The sequence below is a fragment of the Ipomoea triloba genome, chromosome 12, assembly GCF_003576645.1.
Source record: "Ipomoea triloba cultivar NCNSP0323 chromosome 12, ASM357664v1".
Lineage (NCBI taxonomy): Eukaryota > Viridiplantae > Streptophyta > Magnoliopsida > Solanales > Convolvulaceae > Ipomoea > Ipomoea triloba.
The window spans coordinates 3,017,449-3,027,563 of NC_044927.1; positions in this window are offsets into that span (position 1 = coordinate 3,017,449).

The window sequence follows — 10,115 nt, forward strand, 5'->3', positions numbered from 1 at the left end:
AAATGTGATTGAAAGGATGTTTAGTGTAATTGTATGATGGGAAATTACCAAACATTTTGATTTGAAGTCAACCTCTGCCGTCAAGTAATGTTTGTACTGCGCAGTCGAGAGAAACCATATCCATACTCTCGTGCTTGACAGCACATACATTAACTCGGATCTGCAATCTTCTAAAGTATTAATTGCATACCAAACAGCCATTTTCACATTATATATTTCTTCTCAAGTTTTTGACCCAAATGTCGTCAACATATTCTTATCCCACAATTCATTTCTTTACTACACCAAAGTCATATATGTATGCGCGCGTGCGTGTATAGACTATTTGTGTTCAAATGAAAACACTTCTTTAAGTGAGAATGTGCTAACAAACATGAGTACTCAATCTACCCCAAAGTTTTCACAGTTATGACATCATCCATGCATGTCTGGAAGTATTCACAATTATGGATATATTATTTGGAAAGATCTTTAGATTCTCCAAACTTTATATAAAATTTTAAGAAATATTAGTAAAACTATCAGATATTAAAACACAATCAATAAATAATTTATCATTTGAGACACGTACGGTATATAAATTCAATCATTTACTATATAAATACTCGACAAATAAAACATTATAATCTTATCTTGCAACCCGATCACATTATTCAAATGAAAGTGAAAGAGATGATGTGAGAATCATAGAGAAAGTTTGTCAATTGCCAAGCCTCTCAATTCATACTTGGGCATTTTACGGAGGAAAGCTAGCAAGTCGTACAATCTGTTTTTGTCATAGGTTTTAGGAATCGATGGCTACGATGTTGATTTCGTAGGGTTTCCAAAGAGGTATAGAGATGGGAATCCGTGGCAGAATCTTTGTTTTGCACCTTCCATTACATGAAAACGATCAAAATGACCTAAGAGAGTTTTTTAAGTAAGAAATTTATAAAGACAGAAACTAATAATAATAAAATTGATTTGTTATTCAACATACCAAAAAGGCAAAAACAATCGAACCCGCCACTTGTATTGCCAATTAGCCAACCGATTTTAATTAAAAGATTCGCATCTACCTAGCCATTCCACTTGGCACTTGGTATACACGTTGCCATTTTTTTTTTCCTTCCCTAAAACAAGATCTAATAATGAACTCACAAATTATCCATAAAATCTTGAAAAGAATGAAAGTTTTAATTATTTATATTGTAAGTTAAGTCTCTGTATTTACGGAAATAACCATAACCACTATTTAAATCAGCGTTTCGGTTAACTCTTTTGCTTCTTGCAACCCTAACTAGCAAGTGATCAAAATGAGGTAAACTAGCCTAAATTGTTTATAATTGGCCGATTCAAATCAAGAAAGTCAATAAAGAGCTTACACAAGTAACCTTATAGTTGACTTCCCGCCAACTTAGCTAGGAGTTTTCCCTGAAATAGCTGACTTTGTCATTAAGTTATTGGTGTAGTCACTTTTAGTCATTGAATTTTTCTCAAAATGGTGCTTTTAACTCCAGCATATAATCACGACCTCTCGCCCAAGGATTAAAAACATAACTTTGAAAATTATTAAAAATAACATAAAACTTGAAATTTTCAAGTACTAAAAGTGATTAAATTGATAACTTAAATATTGAATCAACTATTACCCTATAACATAACGACTAAAGAACTTGATCGAGAACTTATTTAAGTGGTAAGAGTCATATTTTTTAAAAAAATTAAATTTATAAATTACAAAGCAAGTAGATGGTATATAAAGTTTTGTTTATTATGTATGAACAAAGATGATATTAAGGCAGTGGAAAGCCCAATTTTGAGGTAAGTAGCAGAAAGCTAAGGCAAAAAGTGAGCAAAAAAATCTTAGTTTCATAGTGGGAGAGAATTGAACATAATAGAATAGTACATATGGTGTGTGCGGTAGGTGACGGTACCGCTCCCAGATTTCGCTCTAAGCTTTTTTATGTTGTTGCGAGACATTTTCAAACTCTGAAAAGATACAAGTGAGGGACAGCTCATGATAGCATTGCCACATGTTTTTATTTAATTAAGACAAATCAACCTCCTAATTCTCGTATGTAAGGGAACATTTGTTGATGTTTCATACTAATAATCCCAAATCTCCAGCTTAAACTCGCAAATATATATGAGCCTGTTCTGTACGTATGTATGTATGTAGTAGCCTACCTTAAGACCAACGACATGTTATCCTTGTTTCTTTTGCTGTCCAATCTTGCCTTTATTGATTGACATGTATAAAGCAAACGACTTTTGGCACTTGTAAAAGTTGTTCATTTTGAGTTCCATATTATTTGATATAACTTTAATTCATTTATGGATAACAAAATAAGTTAGCACTCTACCTTGTTAAAATTGTTGGATCGTCTTGATTGTGGTGTTACGTGGCCGTTAAAAGTCTCTAGTTTCATATTCTAAAACTTCTGTAGGACGATTTGTGGCGCGCGCTTTTGATCGTAAATAGGTGAATTGAATAATCTTGTGTAGTTTTGTTTTCAGGGTGCCCCTCAACTAGTACCAAAATTTCCAACATTTGAAGAAATCCATGAATAACGACATACATTAGCAAACCATAAAAAGTAAATATAACCGGTAATATTGGTATCAAATATATTTTAATGATTTTTTTATTCAAATTAGTGGGGAAATATATTTTTATTTCAACGTACATTAGGACATACCAATTTGTCAATAATTCAAACCATTTAATTTGTTATCAAACATTTTTAAAAAATTAACAATTGAAAAATATTATTGACAATATATAATGAACCTCGATAAATTGAAAAATTCTAAAACAAATAATAGTTACGTTTTAACAAAAAGAGAAGGTGGCATCAGAACATACGAGAAGAAAAAAGATAGAAGGAAGCAAGAAGAAGACAAAGAGATAAGGGCACAAGAAGAAGCTGCAACATTTGTTTTTCTTCTTTTTCTAGGTGGTTTGTCTCAACCCAGAAATAGAAGATTTATTCCCAATAAATAGGGGCCATAACTACTAGAATTTTTTTTTCTATATATATTAAAAATTTTGATTTTCAAGTTAACATATTCGTATTCCGGTGATATGTAAAGATTTTTTTTTTTTTGTCAGACAGCTAGTATTGATGTTTTATTTGGATAAAACTTTGTGTCAAAAAATAATAATGTCACTTAATGAAATTTCAAATTAGTAATATAATATTTTCTAACATCCTAGTAATCGATTTTGCAAAAAAAAAAAAAAAAAAAAAAAAGGAGAAAATGTTTATAAAGTCCTTTGATAAGTGAGTAAACACTTGTTTTTTTAGCTCATATCAACTTGTACTATATTTTAGTACCAAAAATTAATGTAAATCCTCTTCTTAAATTAACTGAATTTCAAGTAATTACAATTTAATCTCGAATTCATAGTAAACAGACAACTTAAAATAGAAGGCATTTATGCTAACAATAATTTAAGGATAGATTCAAGAACAATATAATTAATAATCTAGCTTCTACATGCAATGATGCTAATAAAGTCAAGACATAGTGTCATTTCGTGATGGATTAAGGATGCTAATCCAACTAAGATTAGAGTACAGTTGGGGCTAAGGAAGGCTTGAGTGTCGTCAAAGGACGAGTTTTGCTGAATGGGTGTTGTGGTTCTAGCCAACCATGAGGCAGACTCGGTCTTCATATTTGTGGGACTCCTATGATTGATTGATTGATTCCACTCTTGCATCAAACCTTTGATTTCGAGACAGGAAATGACACTAATACACGACCACAAAGTCGAATTTCTAGCTAATTTGTTATGCCAACATACCTTTTTTTTTTTTTAAGGTTTTTTTTTTTTATTTTATCGTGGAACACAATAACTAAACCCGAAGCTGAATTATAGGCACCTCTATTGGGTAGGATAGCTGACCTAGAAATTTAAAATTGCTCCATATCCAAAGTCAAAGATCAAACTCTGGTGCAGCTCAACTGGTCACAGGGATGAAATTTGAGAGAAGAGATCAGGAATAGAGTCTCACCGATCAGAATGTGGAGCAACCTCTCAAAGAAGATGAATGAGTCTTTTCCATTCAACCACACCCCATGTTTTTATGCCAACATACCTATATATATATGTACTACTATATGTGTGTTACGTTGTTACTATTTACTACCCAACCATACTCTCATTTCTCCACACGTCAAATTAGTCGATTACTGAGAAGCACGCAACGAATTAGTGGGATATATTATTTCTATATTTCATTGTTTACTTTAATTAGATCGATCATTTTCTTATCTTAATTCAGCTTCACACACACACACACACACCAAATTATTGCAATCAATAATTTTCCTTTTACTATATATGGAGTGTTAAATGGTGTATTCGGAAAGTGGTGGAATTGAAAGATATGTTTTGTCTCGACTAAATATGAACTAAAAGTTTAAATTGTTAGAAAGACTGCACACTTTCTCACGTGTGCAGACTGATTACTTTTGTTTATAGGCTCTAAGCTAAGAAACACGTGAACCTACGACATTTTACATGGGTCTGGCTCAATACTATACTAAATTGAAGGATGTGTTTTGTCTTAACAAGTGGTTGAATTGCATATTTTATATTTATAAATTATATGCTCAACAGTGAGAATTATGAACCACTATTGTAGATGAAAATTATTATCAAGCATGTCTTCCTATAATAGAATAGATATAGATCGAGTGGCAGACATATTGGCTTGCTCGTCTCTCTCTCAATAACTTGGCACGTTGACTTTGGATTACACCTTCGAATTTTCTCAAGGAGATCATTTTGGAAGATAAAGTCAAAGGCCTGTTTGATAAATAATCAGTCTATCAGCCAATTTTAGCTTATTTGACCACTATTAATTGTTTGGCTAATAAGCTTTTTGTAACTCTAAAATGCTAAAATTCAAAAGGCTATTCAAAGCAGCCTTTTCAATTAGCTTTTTGAGAAAAGAAATTATACCAAACAGATATCAGCTAACAGCTAATTTATCAAACAACTTTCTACAATCAGCTAATGTTATCAAAAATTCATACCTTCTAACCCAAACATCCAACCCAATCAGCTAACAGTCATTTATCAAACAGGACTAAAGTCCTTTTCAACTACTGAAGGACGTTGACAATGAGAACCTAAGGCGTCCTACTTCTCGGGATCAACCCTTATCTTCAAAGAAAAAAAAAGTATGGACAAAAATTAGGTTTATTTATTTAAGGCAAGGAATTTTCATGCCACCTCATATCACTATTGGTAGATGATCTTTTTTTTTTTTATCACTGCGATCCTGGTTGAAAAATTTTGTCCACTTTTTAGATAAGTCGAAAAAAGTAGTTGAAAATATGTGATTTTTATAGCTGAAAGTATTGATTATCTTGAATTGGATTTATGATATTTTAGGATAGAGTGGGGAGAAGAATGCATGGATTGTTGAAGGAAAATAAGGGCATGTGGAACCCTTGTTTAAGATGCCTCACCATAACGTACCCTAGTGCATGTTAAGGAACAATGGATCGTGAGGGGACCAAGCTAAACTATATATATATAAAGTTTAAGTTGTAGACTGTAGACATGCCCACAATGGTGATGACAAGTAACATGACAAATCACATTCTATTCAACTCCATCCCTCGCAGACTCACTTCCTAGGAGACACACTACCCATGTATGCACCATTTGCTTAGTAAAACCATGAATTCATGCTTCGGACATTTAATTTATATATATATTTATATATTTATATATGTGTGTACACATATTTCAACCATTTAATCTAATCCAAGCTGAAGCACATGCTTCAATATAATGTAGGGTTGATCAACTCCAATATAAGCTAACAGAGTCAATTGGTATAACATGATTCTTGGATTGTAATAGTGTGTAAACAAATTTTAGTGCATAGGGGTGCATTTCTTGAAAGGTATACAAAGAAAGTGACTTAGATCAAGTTTCTTACTAATTGAGTTATATATATATATATATATATCATAAGTTTAGCATATAAAGATCACGATAAATGCGCGTTTGTACGTAGTTATATCAATGATGCAATATAATAATCGAGTGACTACTTACTATAAAATCTAATACTAAAAATAGGTAAATTAAAAATTTTGGCAATCTCCCTGCTTAGGAGTAGTTTGAAGCCTTGTAGAGTTGAAGGTCAGCTATGAAAGTTACATATACCAACTTCCACCACGTGTATAGTGTTTGGGTTGAAATGGATTACGCAAGTTTATACTCTATCAACGGTCAAGATACATAATTGACTTCTCTGTTAATCTTTGATCCTCCAAAGCAGATCAGTACCGTTGACTTGTATGAAGATCACTTGCAAATTCAAGAAAAAATGAAATAAAAATGTGATAATTAAAAGAAGGGATAAGTTCTGATGGAATGTGTCATATTTTTTCTCCAAACACATCCTTAAAACTGACCCAACAACATGCATATATGTGTCATCAGTAGTCAAATATCGTACTATATATCCATACCAACATGCATGCTAAAATGTTTTAACTTGTGCCGTGTTAAACTTTGCGTCATATATTATTCCACATTTATAATTTATGCCGTGTTAGCTCGACAACATATGCATGTTGACTTTAATCTTTCGGTGGCCTGTAACTAAATGACATGACTCGTTTAGACGTAAAATTTAAATTGATAGTCAGATTATTCGTTGACATTTACGTATCAGTGGGGATGTGAAAGCCATTATTAATACCATGGCAGAAAACGCAGACCCATAACTCTATGTACCCTGCAGGACCACTCACCATTACTTGAAGCTGTTGCATGCAGTTTTGATGGTTCGTGGCAGCGAGGCCAGACAGATACATTATTTCCTGGGAAAATGACTCTCCACGATGACTCCACTTGATCTTGGATGTTTGTTGGAAACCGTGTTCAAACAATATAATATATCTCCACATGCAGTGGGATCAAACACTTACCAATGCGTCAAAAGCTGTAGACTTCTTGACTCTCTAAGCCTCCACCGAATCTGTGACTTGCTCTAATATCAATAACCAAATCAAACGCTCATCCCTACGTCAAAATCTATACCTGGTAGCGAATGCACAACTTTAACTTTTTTTTATTTATTTGCGCAACAGTCAGCAATACATTTTGATGGCAGGATGTTAATTAAACTTAGCCGTCCAGCCTCTGCCCAACACCTATCAATTTTTATACCATGGGCTAATATAATGCCCGATCAACCATACATTGTGGACCTTGATCCAAAAATTATGTGTTTGTTAGCATACTATGTGTTTCAGTTAATAAATGATGTGTTTGTAAATAAACAGAATGCACATTAATGACATATTATGTGCTTTCAATTTATTTACAGCCACATAATCTGTTAATTGCAACGCATAATATCTTTAACTACAGACACATAGTGTGAATGTAATTTTAGTCCATGGCAAGGTGGACCTTAGTCTATGGTATAATTTGCCGGCAAATTATACCATGTCCACCTTGCATTGTGAACTATGCTCTAAAATGGCATTCAAATTTTGTGTTTGCAGTTAACGTATTATATGCTTTCAGTTAATTAACAGATTATGTGTTTGTAAATAAAGTGGAGGCACATAATTTGTTAACTACGTACAGGCACATAATATGTTAACTATATGCACATAATTTGTTAACAAAACTTAATGTGTATGTAATTAACAAATTATGTGTCTTCCATTTATTTACATACACATAATTTATTAATTGAAGGCACATAATTTTTAGATCAGAATCTATAATGGAAGGTTGACCTAGCTAGTCAATACTATAACAATTGATCATTTGCCAACACCTATCTATAGCATTCCTAATTAGACTAAATCAAGGTTCATAAATACTTATATATTCATCAATCATCAGACCTCAGGCCCATGCAATCTGGTCCATGTCCTACATGTTCCTTTCTTTCTTTCCAAGTCCTAAACATAGGTGGGCCGACCGTTGGTTGTTTTATTGAACCTTGGATTTCAAACGTTGTCATCACTATAGTTAGGTGGGCCGACGGTTTTGTTCTGTTAACTGTTAGGAACTACGCATGGATTTTTCAGTGAAATTTGTTGAAACGACGACGTAGTCAAACTCAGTGAGAGTGTCCCAGCCAAATGTGACTACATAATAGCCATTTGGTTGCATTTATCATCATCCCAGCTAGCCTGATAACGATAACTTTGTTGGAATGCACTTAAATGAATGTTTGTTTCGTCTTCCCTTCATTCTTTGAGATTATGAGAAATTTAATTTCTTACCATCCCAGAAAACTACTACTCAGCCTAGCTAGCTTTAAATCCCTTGACCTTTAATTTGTATCATTTCATTTACCAAGTCATAGCTACACACAATTGACCCGAAAACATTGCAACTTTCTCAATTGTAGTGATATTTTCATGATTAATATAATTTTTTCAACCAGGTCGATCGAAAACGTTTTTCTGGCAACAAAGAATGTGAAATGAATTAATGGTGGGAGCGAGCGGCCATGTCCTTTAGTGACTATACATACATGTTATAGCTATTCTTCAGTTGCCAGCTAATTCTAGGGTCCATTACTGGTCGCACTCTACAATCCGACCACCTGCGAGCGAACCAATTAGCATATCTATCTGCTGACTTGTTGAGTTACGAATTGAAACATATGTGTATTATTCCATTATTATAACCTTGATTATTATATACAACAGCTTTTAATATAATGTTGATTATTAATTTTTTAGTATTCATCTGACTTGCACATAATGGTTATAGATTATGGTGATTGCTTGCATTATCATAAAAATGGTGAAACCAGCCGGAAGCAGAAGACAGCTGGTGCTCCCTATACCTGTGTTCATATGCTTCTCTTGGAGAGGAAAACGATGAGGACCTACAGTTGTCATATATATATATATATGCATGCATCCTCAAATAATAATTGGGATGTACTAATAAGAATTAATTTTATTTTTGGTCCTAGATTTATAGGGTGACATTATACTTTTAATTTTTTTTTTAAATTATAATATTTACTTTTGATCCTAGTATGACATGATATTTTTTGCCCTTTATCAACAAAACAGTTTAAATATGGTTAAATATAATGACATTTCGATTTTTAGTTATGATTTTTTTCAAAAAATAAACATAAGAAATATAGTAGGTCAACTTACTTTGTATTAAAAAAAGATTTAAATGTCCTTGTATTTAACGACATTTTAACGATTTTGTTTGACAGAGAACAAAAAAAATAGTTATGCCATAATAATACTAAGATCAAATAAGGATGTTATGATAAAAAAAAAAAAAAAAATTAAAAGTGGACATCTAGAATTAAAACTGGAATTAACTCTACTAATAATATATAAATGAAAGGACGCGACCCAGTGAACAATCTGATGGGCCATGTAATGTAATCTGATGGGTAGAACTTCAAGCAAACCTTTCTTTGGATAATCTGATGGAATATAATATAACAAGTGTAATGGGCTAATGAGAATAAAATATCTATTGAGCAAATGAGAATAAAATATCTATTGAGCATTCCAAATCTTGACCACTCAAATACATTCACAATCCAAGAAAGAGCTTGATTACAAATAAATCTTCACTGTAATAACTGATAAGTGTATAAGTGCATATGCTTTCAACCCTTTACTTGGACCATTTTTAATTGATAAATATTTAGATTTCATGCAAAATGTTCGATTGTTTACATCTTTAGATACATATATTTATGATTTGAAAAGAATTCAACATTTATTGCTCAATTTTGGATTCGAGTCAATAAAAGCCAATGAGAATGTAAGGCGATGGATGCAACACCTCTTGGAGAGCCATAGAATAGTGTTTCCAATGATTTTGATCACATTGACAAACCATACATTCCGCTAACAAACCAAAAAAAAAACAAAAAAAAACAAAAAAACAAACAAAAACCAAAAACCCCCATCACAACACACAACACGAATGAAATGCGGGCACCCACCCCCCCCCCCCCCCCCCCCCCCCCCCCCCCCCCCCCCCCCCCCCCCCCCCCCCCCCCCCCCCCCCCCCCCCCCCCCCCCCCCCCCCCCCCCCCCCCCCCCCCCCCCCCCCCCCCCCCCCCCCCCCCCCCCCCCCCCCCCCC